A 12,231-nucleotide genomic window follows, 5' to 3' on the forward strand; every position below is an offset into this window, starting at 1 on the left:
CACGCCCATCATTCCCCCAAACACATTCAATAAAAAATTTGAGATAGGTATTTTGTTAGCGTATCTGATTTCCTGATAGAAAATATAATTTTGAGGAGGACACTCTCCCATAACCCTCGGGGCAAGGGTTTTAAGTTATACCCTGGGGGCACTTCATCTAGAAGGGGTCGTCGTAGAGACTTCAAAAGGGATTCATTCGATTGGAAATCGAGAGTTCTAGTGCCCTTCTTAATAGCCGAAAGTGATTGGAAGGCAACTAGCCCCCCCCCTCACGCCAAGCATTCTCCCAAACACATCCAATAAAAATTTTGAGAAAGGTATTTTGTCAGCGTAGCTGATTTCCAGATAGAAAATATCTTTTTGAGGAGGACACTCCCCCACAACCCTCGGGGGAAGGGTTTTAAGTTATGCCCTGGGGCCATATAAGGTTTTTATAGAAGGCGTTATCGTAGAAACTTCAAAACAGGCTCATTCGATTGGATATTCAAAGAGCTAGTGCCCTTTTTTAATAGTCAAAAGCGATTGGAGTACAACTAGACCCCCCCCCCTCGCCCATCATAAACCTAAAGACATCCAATAAAAATTGTGATACAACCATTTTGTTCAGCGTAGTTGATTTCCAGATAGAACATGTGTTTTTGAGGAGGACACTCCCCCACAACCCTCAGGGCAAAAGGTTTAAGTTATGCCCAGGGGGCATACAAGGTTTTTAAAGAAGGTGTTGTCATCGAAACTTCAAAACAGGCTCTTTCGATTAGAAATTCAAAGGGCTATTGCCCTTTTTAATAATCAAAAGTGATTGGAGGGAAACTAGCCCCCCCCCCCCCCCACGCCCATCGTTCCCCCAAACACATCCAATCAAAATTTTGAGATAACAATTTTGTTCAGCGTAGTAGATTTTCAGATAGAAAACATGTTTTTGAGGAGGACACTCACCCACAAACCTCAGGTTGTAGGTGAAGTTATGCCCTTGTTTTAAGTGGCAAAGGTTTTAAGTTATGCCCTGGGGGCATATAAGGTTTTTATAGAAGGTGTTGTCGTAGAAACTTCAAAACAGGCTCATTCGATTTGGAATTCAAAGGGCTAGTGCCCTTTTTAATAGTTGAAAGTGATTGGGGGGGGGGGAACTACCCCTCCCCCACGACCATCATTCCCCCAAACACATCAAATAAAAATTTTGAGATTGCCATTTTGTTCAGCGTAGTTGATTTTCAGATAGAAAATATGTTTTTGAGGAGGACACTCCCCAACAACCCTCAGGGCAAGGGTTTTAAGTTATGTCCTGGGGTATATAAAGTTTTTATTGAATGAGTTGTCATAGAAACTTCAAAAGGGGCTCATTTGATTGGAAATTCAAAGGGCTAGTTCCCTTTGTAATAGTCGAAAATGATTGGAGGGCAACTAGCCCCACCCCACGTCCATCATTCACCCAAACACATCCAATCAAAATTTTGAGATATCCATTTTGTTTAGCGTAGACTAGTTAATTTCCAGATAAAAATATGTTTTTTAGAAGGACAATCCCCCACAACCCTCAGGGCAAGGGTTTTAAGTTATGCCCAGGGGGCATTTAATGTTTTTATAGAAGGCGTTGTCGTAGAAACTTCAAAACAGGCTCATTTGATTGGAAATTCAAAGAGCTAGTGGCCTTTTTTAATAGTCGAAAGGGATTGGAGTTAAAAAAGACCCCCCCACGCCCATCATTAACCTAAACACATCCAATCAAAATTGTGAGATAACCATTTTCTTCAGCGTAGTTAATTTCCAGATAGAAAATATGTTTTTTAGGAGGATACTCCCCCACAACCGTCGGAGAAAAGGTTTTAAGCTATGCCTTGGGGGCATATAAGGTTTTTATAGAAGGTGTTATCGTAGAAACTTCAAAACAGTCTCATTCGATTGGCAATGCAAAGGGCTAGTGCCCCTTTTAATAGTCGAAAGTGATTGGAGGTTAACTAGACCCGCCATGCCCATCATTCCCCCAAACACATCCAATCAAAATTTTGAGATAGGCATTTTTTCAGCGTAGCAGATATCAAGATAGTAAATATCTTTTTGAGGGAGAACCTCTCCCAGAACCTTCAGGGCAAGGGTTTAAGTTATGCCCTGGGGGCATATAAGGTTTTTATAGAAGGTGTTGTCGTAGAAACTTCAAAACAGGCCCATTCGATTGGAAATTCAAAGAGCTAGTGCCCTTTTTTAATAGTCGAAAGCGATTGGAGTACAAATAGACCCCCCCCCCCGCCCATCATTAACCTAAACACATCCAATCAAAATTGTGATATAACCATTTTGTTCAGCGTAGTTGATTTCCAGATAGAAAATGTGTTTTTGAGGAGGACACTCCCCCACAACCCTCAGGGCAAAAGGTTTAAGTTATGCCCTGGGGCATATAAGGTTTTTATAGAAGGTGTTGTCGTCGAAACTTCAAAACAGGCTCTTTCGATTGGAAATTCAAAGGGCTAGTGCCCTTTTTAATAGTCGAAAGTAATTGGAGGGCAACTAGCCCCCCCCCCTCCACGCCCATCGTTCCCCCAAACACATCCAAGCACAATTTTGTGATAGCAATTTTGTTCAGCGTAGTTGATTTTCAGATAGAAAACATGGTTTTCAGGAGGACACTCACCCACAACCCTCAGGGCATAGGTTCTAAGTTATGCCCTGGGGGCATATAAGGTTTTTATAGAAGGCGTTGTCGTAGAAACTTCAAAACAGGCTCATTCGATTTGGAATTCAAAGGACTAGTGTCCTTTTTAATAGTTGAAAGTGATTGGAGGGGAACTAGCCCCTCCCCCACGACCTTCATTCCCCCAAACACATCAAATCAAAATTTTCATATTGCCATTTTGTTCAGCGTAGTTGATTTTCATATAGACAATATGTTTTTGAGGAGGACACTCCCCAACAACCCTCAGGGCAAGGGTTTTAAGTTATGTCTGTTGGGTATATAAAGTTTTTATAGAAGGCGTTGTCATAGAAACTTCAAAAGGGGCTCATTCGATTGGAAATGCAAAGGGCTAGTGCCCTTTTTGATAGTCGAAACTGATTGGAGGGCAACTAGCCCCACCCCACGTCCATCATTCACCCAAACACATCCAATCAAAATTTTGAGATATCCATTTTGTTTAGCGTAGACTAGTTAATTTCCAGATAAAAATATGTTTTTGAGAAGGACAATCCCCCACAACCCTCAGGGCAAGGGTTTTAAGTTATGCCCAGGGAACATATAATGTTTTTATAGAAGGCGTTGCTGTAGAAACTTCAAAAACAGCTCATTCGATAGGAAATTCAAATGGCTAGAGCCCTTTGTAATAGTCTAAGGTGATTGGAGTGCAACTAGCCCCCCCCCCCGCCCCACGCCCATCATTCTCTCACATACATCCAATGAACGATTTTAGATGTCTACTTTGTTTAGCGTAGTTGATTTTCAGATAGAAAATATGTTTTTGAGGAGGATACTCCGCCACAGCCCTAAGGGCAAAGGTTTTAAGTTATGCCGTAGTGACATATAAGGTTTTATAGAAGACATTGTAGTAGAAACTTCAGAAAAGGGCTCATTCGATTTGAAACCCAAAGGGCTAGTGCCCCTTTTAATAGTCGAAAGTGATTAGTAATATTTTTTTTTTTTGTTATTGTTTAGACCAGGGCACTTCGTATCGAAGGAGTTGTCGTGGGAACTTTGAAAGGGGCTCATTCGATTGAAAATAGAAAGGGCTATGCCCTTTTTAATAGTCAAAATTGGTTGGAGGGTAACTAATCCCCCTTCCACTCCCACCCTCCCATTTGCCCATTATGTTTAAAAACTAAATGTTGCCTTAAGATTAAATCAAAATGCACTGTGATAATGCTAATTCCCAAAAAGGAATCTCAGCATTATCCCAAGAACGATTCAGGGTATTATGTTCAAACTTTAGAGGCTACTTCTGCTCTTAAAATTTAACCTAATCAAAATAATATAAGTGTATCAAAGCTATCAAAAAAGTAAAAAGATTTTTTTGCGAATGGTATCAAGTTTTCCATTTCAGGTCAACTAGAGGAGGTATGAAACTATGTTAAACAGTACTATTTGTGTCCAGATTTTTTAAAGGGTGTATGTTGTTAAAAATTGTTGAAAAATTTTCTCCAGCATACAAATAGCATGCCAAACTATAAATTATTAAAAAACAAAAAGATAAAAAGTATTATTTTCATTTTCTCTGAAAACACTTTGTCAATATAAAACGAACAGAAATTAATTATAAAAAAAAATTCCACAAAATAAGTTTTTCAAAGAAAAGTAAAGAACTTCATTAAACAAAAAATGAGCAAAAATAAAATCAAATAATCTACCAAGCTCGAAACTACCACAAATCAGCATCGATAAATAAATGAAAACCAAAACGAACAGAAATTACAATAAATAACCGATTCAAACTCAAAACGAGCAGAAATTAACATAAGTTGAGCGCAAAACCCTCTGCCTTCCCAAGGCCAGAACAAAATTTTAACTTTAGTGAAAAAATACAAATAAATGTGCATTGGCATATATAAGCTGATATTTAGTAATCAAAATGTTAAAATTATTTGAAAAAAAGTAAAAACATGTATATTTTTTTCAGTAAAGTGCAAATTTTGTTCTGGCCTTGGGAAGGCATAGGGGTTTTGCGCCCAACTTATGTTAATTTCTGTTCGTTTTGAGTTTGACTCGGTTATTTATTGTAATTTTTGTTTGTTTTGGGTTTCATTTATTTATCGATGCTGATTTGTGGTAGTTTCGAGCTTGGTAGATTATTTGATTTTATTTTTGCGCATTTTTTGTTTAATGGAGTTCTTTACTTTTCTTTGAAAAACTTATTTTGTGAAAAAAGTGTTTTAATTAATTCCAATCAAAGGACAACTATAAAATGGATATAAACTTTTTGTACCCAGATGTAGTTGCAAGCTTTGCTGTGCAACTTTATTCGCAACCCGTCATAGGACCATGGAACTAAAGCTGTTAAGTGGCAATACATGTTTTAAGGTTTATCTTGATTTTCACTGTCACCATAATAAAACAAATTGATGTTTATCAAATTAAAAGCTAAAAAGCAAACACATTTCAATTTTTGTTCAAACAGGAATTATATCAAAAGTAAGATGTCAATTTATCAAAGGTAGCAAATGCTGTTTTGGGAAGCTTTATTATTTATTATCCAATGAATTACAAGCTATTGGAGATTGTTTGATGAAATACACAATAGAACAAGTTCCAAAGTGACTACAATTCTATTACAAAAACAGCCCAAACATCCTTGACAGTTTAACGTTCTCCAAAAGATTTACTGAAAATATAAAACGGACACCTGTAAACTTGAAATTTTTCCAATGTTTAAGTATTCTTTTTAGAAAATTCTATCTCATGAAAAAAGGCCGGAAATATTGGCTAGTCTTGATTGTTTGGTTTTGCAAAAAGAAAAGAGAAAAAAGTCACAAGTAACGGCATGGCTAATTAATATTAAATAAGCTTCAGTTGCCATAAAATCTTAAATTAAAATCTATAAATTCTGCTTGTATTAAACCGATCTTCGAAAGAAGATCTGGTCTGATATTCGTTCGTTTCCAGCTTTTTCAAGCTTGTCCGTGTCTTTTTTTCTTTTTTTTTTATAAAGATATGATTTCCAGGGATAACAGTTAAAAGCAAGCGCAGCGGCGGAAATCGCTGTGATTGGTCGATCTTAAATCTTAAAGGCAGGTAAAACTATTTGAAATTGATGACTTGGTGCCAGCTAGAGTGAGAGAAGAGAGGTTTAGACGGTATGACTGGAGGGGGTGGCTATTTAAAGCTGTGAAGCTAAAGCAAAAGGACTTGCCACATATTTATGGGTAAGTGACATTTTTTCAAATTATAAAAGAGTGAAGTCGAGGCAGTCTAAGTCGATATCTAAGAGTGCCTAAAGTTGGGAATGTTGATTACTAGTTACGGTGTTCGGTGCTCAATAAAATAGATCAGGGAACGTGATATCAATGTAGAAAGAGTAGGCGGAAAAACAGAAGTCATTAATAAAGATGGGAGAAAACTGAGAACAACTCTTTGTTGATTTGCTACCTCTGCCCCCCCCCCCAAAAAAAAAGAATTTAAAGTAATAATATTTCAGAATATAATTTTTATACAAGAAAATTTAGTGAAAGGGTGGGCAATTTCCAGTTAGAGTGGAAAGATAATTTAATTGATAGTGTTCAAGAAGAACAGGGAGATTTTTAACTCCTTATATTCAGGAAGATAGCGTCATGTCCGATTTTGTTTAGGCACCAGAATTAGCAAGCTATTATCCCAATTATATATATATATTTTTTTTCCCGCCCAAATATCAGAAATCAGCCAAATTTTTTTTCTATGGCAGAAATTGGCGCTTGTTTGTGGCATAATCTATGTTATTCAAAAAGGGCTCTAAATCTTCAAACATCCTTTCAAATTTGCCATCTCTTGGCATTTTACGACCACTGGTTCGCTACGATCACCTCTTAAAAAAAATTAGCTGCAACAACAAAATAATAACCACGCATCCATGACCAACTTCTTGAAAAAAAAGGCAAATTTTCCTAGTTTTGCATATTCAAATTGAAGCATCCGATAATACCAAATTTGATGAAGTAAATTTCATAAGGACCACCCCACCTTATGGGGTGTTTCCTTTCTTTGCTTAAACTCATGCAAGCTAATAACTTTAAACTTATAGCTTTAAACTTAATGCATTTTATGTATTTAGATTCAGCGTAAAAATCGGAAACTTTTGTTATGTATTCATATTATTATTAAAATTCTATCTTTTGGAATTAGGGTTCCTGTTGGCACGGGTCACTCTTTACTTACAGTTCGCTAACACAGACAGATTGATGAACTACTGGTCAAGGTTTAGGGTTCGTGACTCTTTGTTATATTACTTTCGGTTTACAAGTGGATCAATTTCTCATGAATCGAGTGAATTAATTAATATCACTGTCAAACTGCGGCTCTAGCCAGGTATATTTGACAAAATTTTTCGGGGTGCGGGGGGAGAGATTTTTTGACTGATTAAGAAATTAATAATTAGAACAAGATTTGTCAAGAACTTCAGAAAAATTTAGGACTTAGGGACCGGGGCAAAGGACCCTTACCCTGGCTCTAGTCATGTTTAATGCTAAGTACGTCGCATCGCACAGGAATACCCTAGTTTGACCATTTTTCTTATAATTACATTATATAAGTCGTGGTATCACTCTTTTAACCCCATATGCTGTGCAAGCAAGTATTGGATCCTTGGGAGGAAAAAGCAAAAACGGTGTATCAAAACCGTCATAATACGAGGTAGCCGTATCTTGGGTCCAAGTAAGAAAAATATCTTTTACTTCTTTTTTAGCCACTACACACCTGAACAGTGAGTGTTTATTGTTTTCCCATTTTGGGATCTGCTTTAAATACTAACCATCTCTAGATACGAACCGTGTGATCAGTTAAGGGCACCGTTACTTCATACATTTTGCGTCACCGTTGCTTTTAAGATGCATGCCGTCACATAAAAAGACACATTTTATGACAATATTACTGTCAAACTGTGGCAAAGGCCCCCTACCCTGGCCTAGTCATCTTTGAAGTTAAGTGCGTTGCACCGCACAGGAACATCATAGTTTGACAATTTATATGTTATCACTCTTTTAACCCTATATGCTGTGAAAGCAAATATTGAATCCTTGAGAGGAAAAAACATGCTTAGGCTTATCCTTGTCCGTCACGCGACAACCCAAAATCAATCCAATCTTTCATCCTTTAATTCTATGACTATCTACTTTAGTTCTACCCTAGGAATGACCTATGGATGGTTTATCACAACCATCATAATACGAGGTAACCGTTTCTTGGGTCCAAGCAAGAAAAATATCTTGTTTTTCTATTTTAGCCATTACACACATGAGAAGTGTGTGTTTATTGTTTTCGCATTTTCAGATCTGCTTTAAATATTAACCATCACTAGGTACAAACCTTGTAATCAGTTAAGATTACCGTTACTTCACACATTGTGTGTCACCGTCGCTTTTAAGATACATGCAGTCATATAAAAAGACACGATTTATTCATAAATAAATGAGCAAATATGCGCCACGGTTTTGATCTTCTATAAGTCAAAGGCCATCACGACCCCCTTGAATAGATAATTTCGTAGACGACACTGTCTCTAAATTATATTAAAAGAAACAACATTAAAACTTAGAACGAACAGAAATTATTCTGTATATGAGAGGGGATACCTTCACCTCAACGCCCCGCTCTTAACGCTAAAGTTTTTAAGCATTAAAAAATATTAATTACTTAAGGTTAGCTACTAAATGGTCCTTGTGTTTAAGGAGTCGTTCTTTAAGAATTTGGACATAAGGTCCAACTTTGGCGTAAACGACTGGATATTAAGGAGGAAGTAGTCCCCCTCATATACGGAACAATTTCTGTTCGTTCTAAGTTTTAATTTGGCTCCTCACTTTCAGTTGAAAAAACTTTTTTTCATTTAATTTTTGATAGTTTTTCATATAATGCGGGGAAACCTTCTTCCCTCTCCAAAGAAATCCCTCCGAGAAAAATTCCTTCTTGGAAAGCTCCCCCGTGTAAAATGCTCCTCTCGGAAAATTATGCCTGCACAATTCCATCCTTACTACAAAGTCTCCCAAAAAGTTTCTTGCTCACGACCCCGCATGAAATATTCTCCCTGGCATCCTCTCATTAAAAAAAACACTTTTTTTATTTCATTACTGATCGTTTTTCCATTCATATCGGAAATCCCCCCCTATATGGAAAGTTTTTCCCTGCCCCCTCTCCAATGGAAAGTTTCTCTCACGGAGGATTATTTCTGGTGATAATCCCCTCTGGGGAATTTCTCCCGCGGAAAACGAGTAAACTTACTGTGTGAATTCTGGCAAATTTACCCCCGAGTAAAATTTACTCTGGGAAGTTCAGCCCCAGAAAGCTTCCTCCGAACGGGAAATTCTTCTCATAAAAAGTACCCCTCCCCCGCAGAAAATTCCCCCGAGATCTGTATACTTACCAATAATGAATACTACATATAAACAATGAGCAAAGTTCATAGCTTGCAGCTCTTCCCTCCGGGGCTTTGGTGGGTCAAGTCAGGTGGGTCAAGTCAAACTTCATCGTAATATGCGTACTTCGTAATTACGATAGATTTAGGCCTCTGCCTAGTTCCTACAATCACCCCTTCTGCAGGAAATACTCAAGAAGATAGGAACATAAAGACCCATTATCGAACACTTTTCTTATGCAATTCTACAGCGTTGAAACTGATGTAACAGCCATTTAGAATGCTATTTTTAGGCCTGAGCCAGTTTTTTGTCGGGGGGGGGGTCAATTCAAAAGCTTATAAAAAGTAGGGAGTAAAGTTATTTTAATAAGGATATTTTCTTATGGTAGCAATGGTAAATAAAAAGATTAACTGGCTTTCAAATTCATATCAATACAAACTTGATATTTAAGCTTCTCATTATCAAAATTGTACCTTGCTAAGCTAAATGATTAACCATACTCTGAAGTTTTTTTTATATAAGCGTAAAAACACTTGAGTTATCCTAACTTTTTAGTGGGATTGTAACTCCAGATTAAAGAAAAATAAAGCGTTGCTATGGATGTTTATAGAAATTCCTATTTTAGAAGCTAATTTTACTACCTTCATTCTGAAACACCTAAATCCATTACTAAATCAAATCTAGAAAGGTATGGAGATAAAAAAAAATAACTCAATAGGGTCAATAAATAATAATAGATTAAGTATACCATTTTTACAAAGTAGGGTTAGTTTGATATCTTTTATGAATATAAATTTTTGATTTTGTCCGGATTCAAAATCTCCATCTCCTCTTTTTATTTAAAGCTCGCTAAAAGATCATGAGGTTTTGGAAACTTTAAGAACTGTTAGGAGCTAATCTGTAGTTGACAGTTTGTAAAAGAGACATGTTCTAAGGCTTTGGGCCCTAATTAAAATTGTTTCTTTTCTTAATAAAAACTGAAAACTTAATTGGCCTATAATAAGAAGAAAATGAGATAATCATCCATAAAAACTAACATGAAAAAGAATAAGCAGACTAAACTCATTAAACTAGTTCAGCTTATCACACATTAAAGCAAAAGTTAATACGAAATACTTAATACGTAAATAGTTAATATTTTGGCAAAATGTCTGAAGACCCTCTTTGGCATTAAGAAAAATATACAATGCTAACTAAATTTTAAAAAAATCACAAAAGAACGATTAACCAAAGACAGCGAATAATACGAGTATGTCCTGAAATCAGAGCTTTACATTTTATTTCTACTACTACTACTGTTAGCTCACTGCAGCACCAAGCCACCTTTGGCCAGCACAGCTACGTACGCTCCTATTCCATTCCAAACTATTCAAAGCCTCCCTCTTTGCAGCAAAATATTTATGGTATTTCATCAAAAATTATAAATTTTTAATTTAAATTAGAGAAATACCTGAAAATTTTAAAAGAAGTATTATTTTCTATTAGTTTAAATCCACTTATAGCATAAAAAGAGAGATATGACAAAATAAAAACCAGTAAGCTTACAGTTTTTAACGCAACAAAATGAACTTAATGAAATCGCATTACCAGAATTACATCCATGACGAATAAAGCATTACAAAAGGAACATGGCTCAGTATAAAATACCAAGCGTAATTAGTCCATTTACAAAAGGCGCTCTAAGTACTTTCATAATGCCTAGAGGACAAACGAACAACCTATACCTAACAAGGGATTGCAGCAATTCAAAAACGTTAAAAAAGGGAAAAAAATATTAGACCCTGACATAGCTGCTTTTCAAAATGATTCGGATGATTATTGGGTTTGGAAAGTTGATATGAAGAAATGTTCAGTCAACAATAAAAGAACAGAAGATACCATAGCCTATAGACAACATTTAAAGAAGAAACTAAAGAATAATTTGACCCTAACCACAGGCAGGATTGAACCCGCAAACCTCTGATCAAGAGGCAAACTTCCATCCATCGTACTGTAACAAGGTATACAATAATTTAATTTTTCTACAAAACTGTGTATACACGTTGGATAAACGAATTGAAATGGCAATGCAACAACTGCTCATTATAAGTCATTGGGACCCTTCAACGTTCTATGTGTTCCCTGTGGATCCCTCTATTTTCCAGAGGAAAGAGTAGCAACATGTCGAGTGCTGGGGCCCAGCTTCAAAATTGGCTACATAGGTTTTTTCTTAACTGGCATATTGAGATTTCTGGCCAATAAAACGATCTAAAAAGGTTTTGAAGGAAGAATTTGTATTTTTCCCATGATGATTGTATCGAACCTATGGTGACTCCATGACATCAAGAAGAGGGTTAAATTGTCTGTGATTACAAGATAAGAGACAAGAGAATCAATTCATGTACGGTGTGCCAAAATAAAAATTTATTTGATTGGAAAAAAGGGTTTTATTATTTAATTGGAAAAAGGGTTACACATTTTTTGATCTCTCTAATTAAAATCGTTTCTCTTCTGAAAAAAAGCTGAAAACTTAAATTTTTCAATAATAAGATAACTATCCACATAAATTACCCAGAAAATGAATTGGGAGACTAAATTCATTAAACATTACACTTAGAGAAGAAAACAACTGAAGCAAAGAGAGAGTATTTTAATAAATGTCTAAAGACCTTCTTAGAAACAAAATTTACATAGCAATAATTAAATTGGAAAAATAAAGAACAGATAATAAAAGAAATACAAATCGTAAAGAGCTGATATCCTAGGAAATCAGAATTTATTTATAAAATAAAAATATTAATGTGATCAAGACGTTATAAATTAAAAAAACTCAGTACCTAATACAATGAATATTTTGCCCCAATAAGTATTTGTTTTCACAATATAAATTAGGAACCTAATTGGAAAGTAGGCCCTTCACATCTGTGATTTTTCGTTCCTCTCTGGTTCTGCGAGTAGAAAGTATCAGGGCACCTGAGCCCTCCAACTTGTTCAACTCGTTCTTACACCCGTCAACTCCTGACAAGCCCCATATCTTGTACAATTACATGGAATACAATAATATTTTGCGCGAGTCAGTATTTTTTTGCAACTCTTTTCAAATCATCCACAAATGACTATTCTAGCCTTCTGAGAGGCTTCAAAATGACAGCACCATATTTCCTTGCTTAAAAAATTTCAAGACACAGAACATTCATGATAGTTGATTTAGATATGCTATTTCAAAAAGAAGAT

The 12,231-nt window shown here is 36.0% G+C and overlaps 1 protein-coding gene across 1 annotated transcript in view; it reads left to right on the forward strand.

Annotated features, from left to right (window-relative positions):
* The first annotated feature begins 5,730 nt into the window (after positions 1-5,730).
* The window catches only part of SerT (Serotonin transporter), a 135,839-nt gene continuing 129,338 nt past the window's right edge, over positions 5,731-12,231 (forward strand). Inside the window, exon 1 of the mRNA XM_089105388.1 lies at positions 5,731-5,841. The gene's annotated coding sequence lies outside the window, so the exon portion shown is untranslated. The remainder of the gene's footprint in view (positions 5,842-12,231) is intronic.

The sequence above is a fragment of the Artemia sp. Qi Xiang Cuo genome, chromosome 19 (assembly GCF_049724085.1).
Source record: "Artemia sp. Qi Xiang Cuo chromosome 19, ASM4972408v1, whole genome shotgun sequence".
In the NCBI taxonomy this organism is placed as follows: domain Eukaryota; kingdom Metazoa; phylum Arthropoda; class Branchiopoda; order Anostraca; family Artemiidae; genus Artemia; species Artemia sp. Qi Xiang Cuo.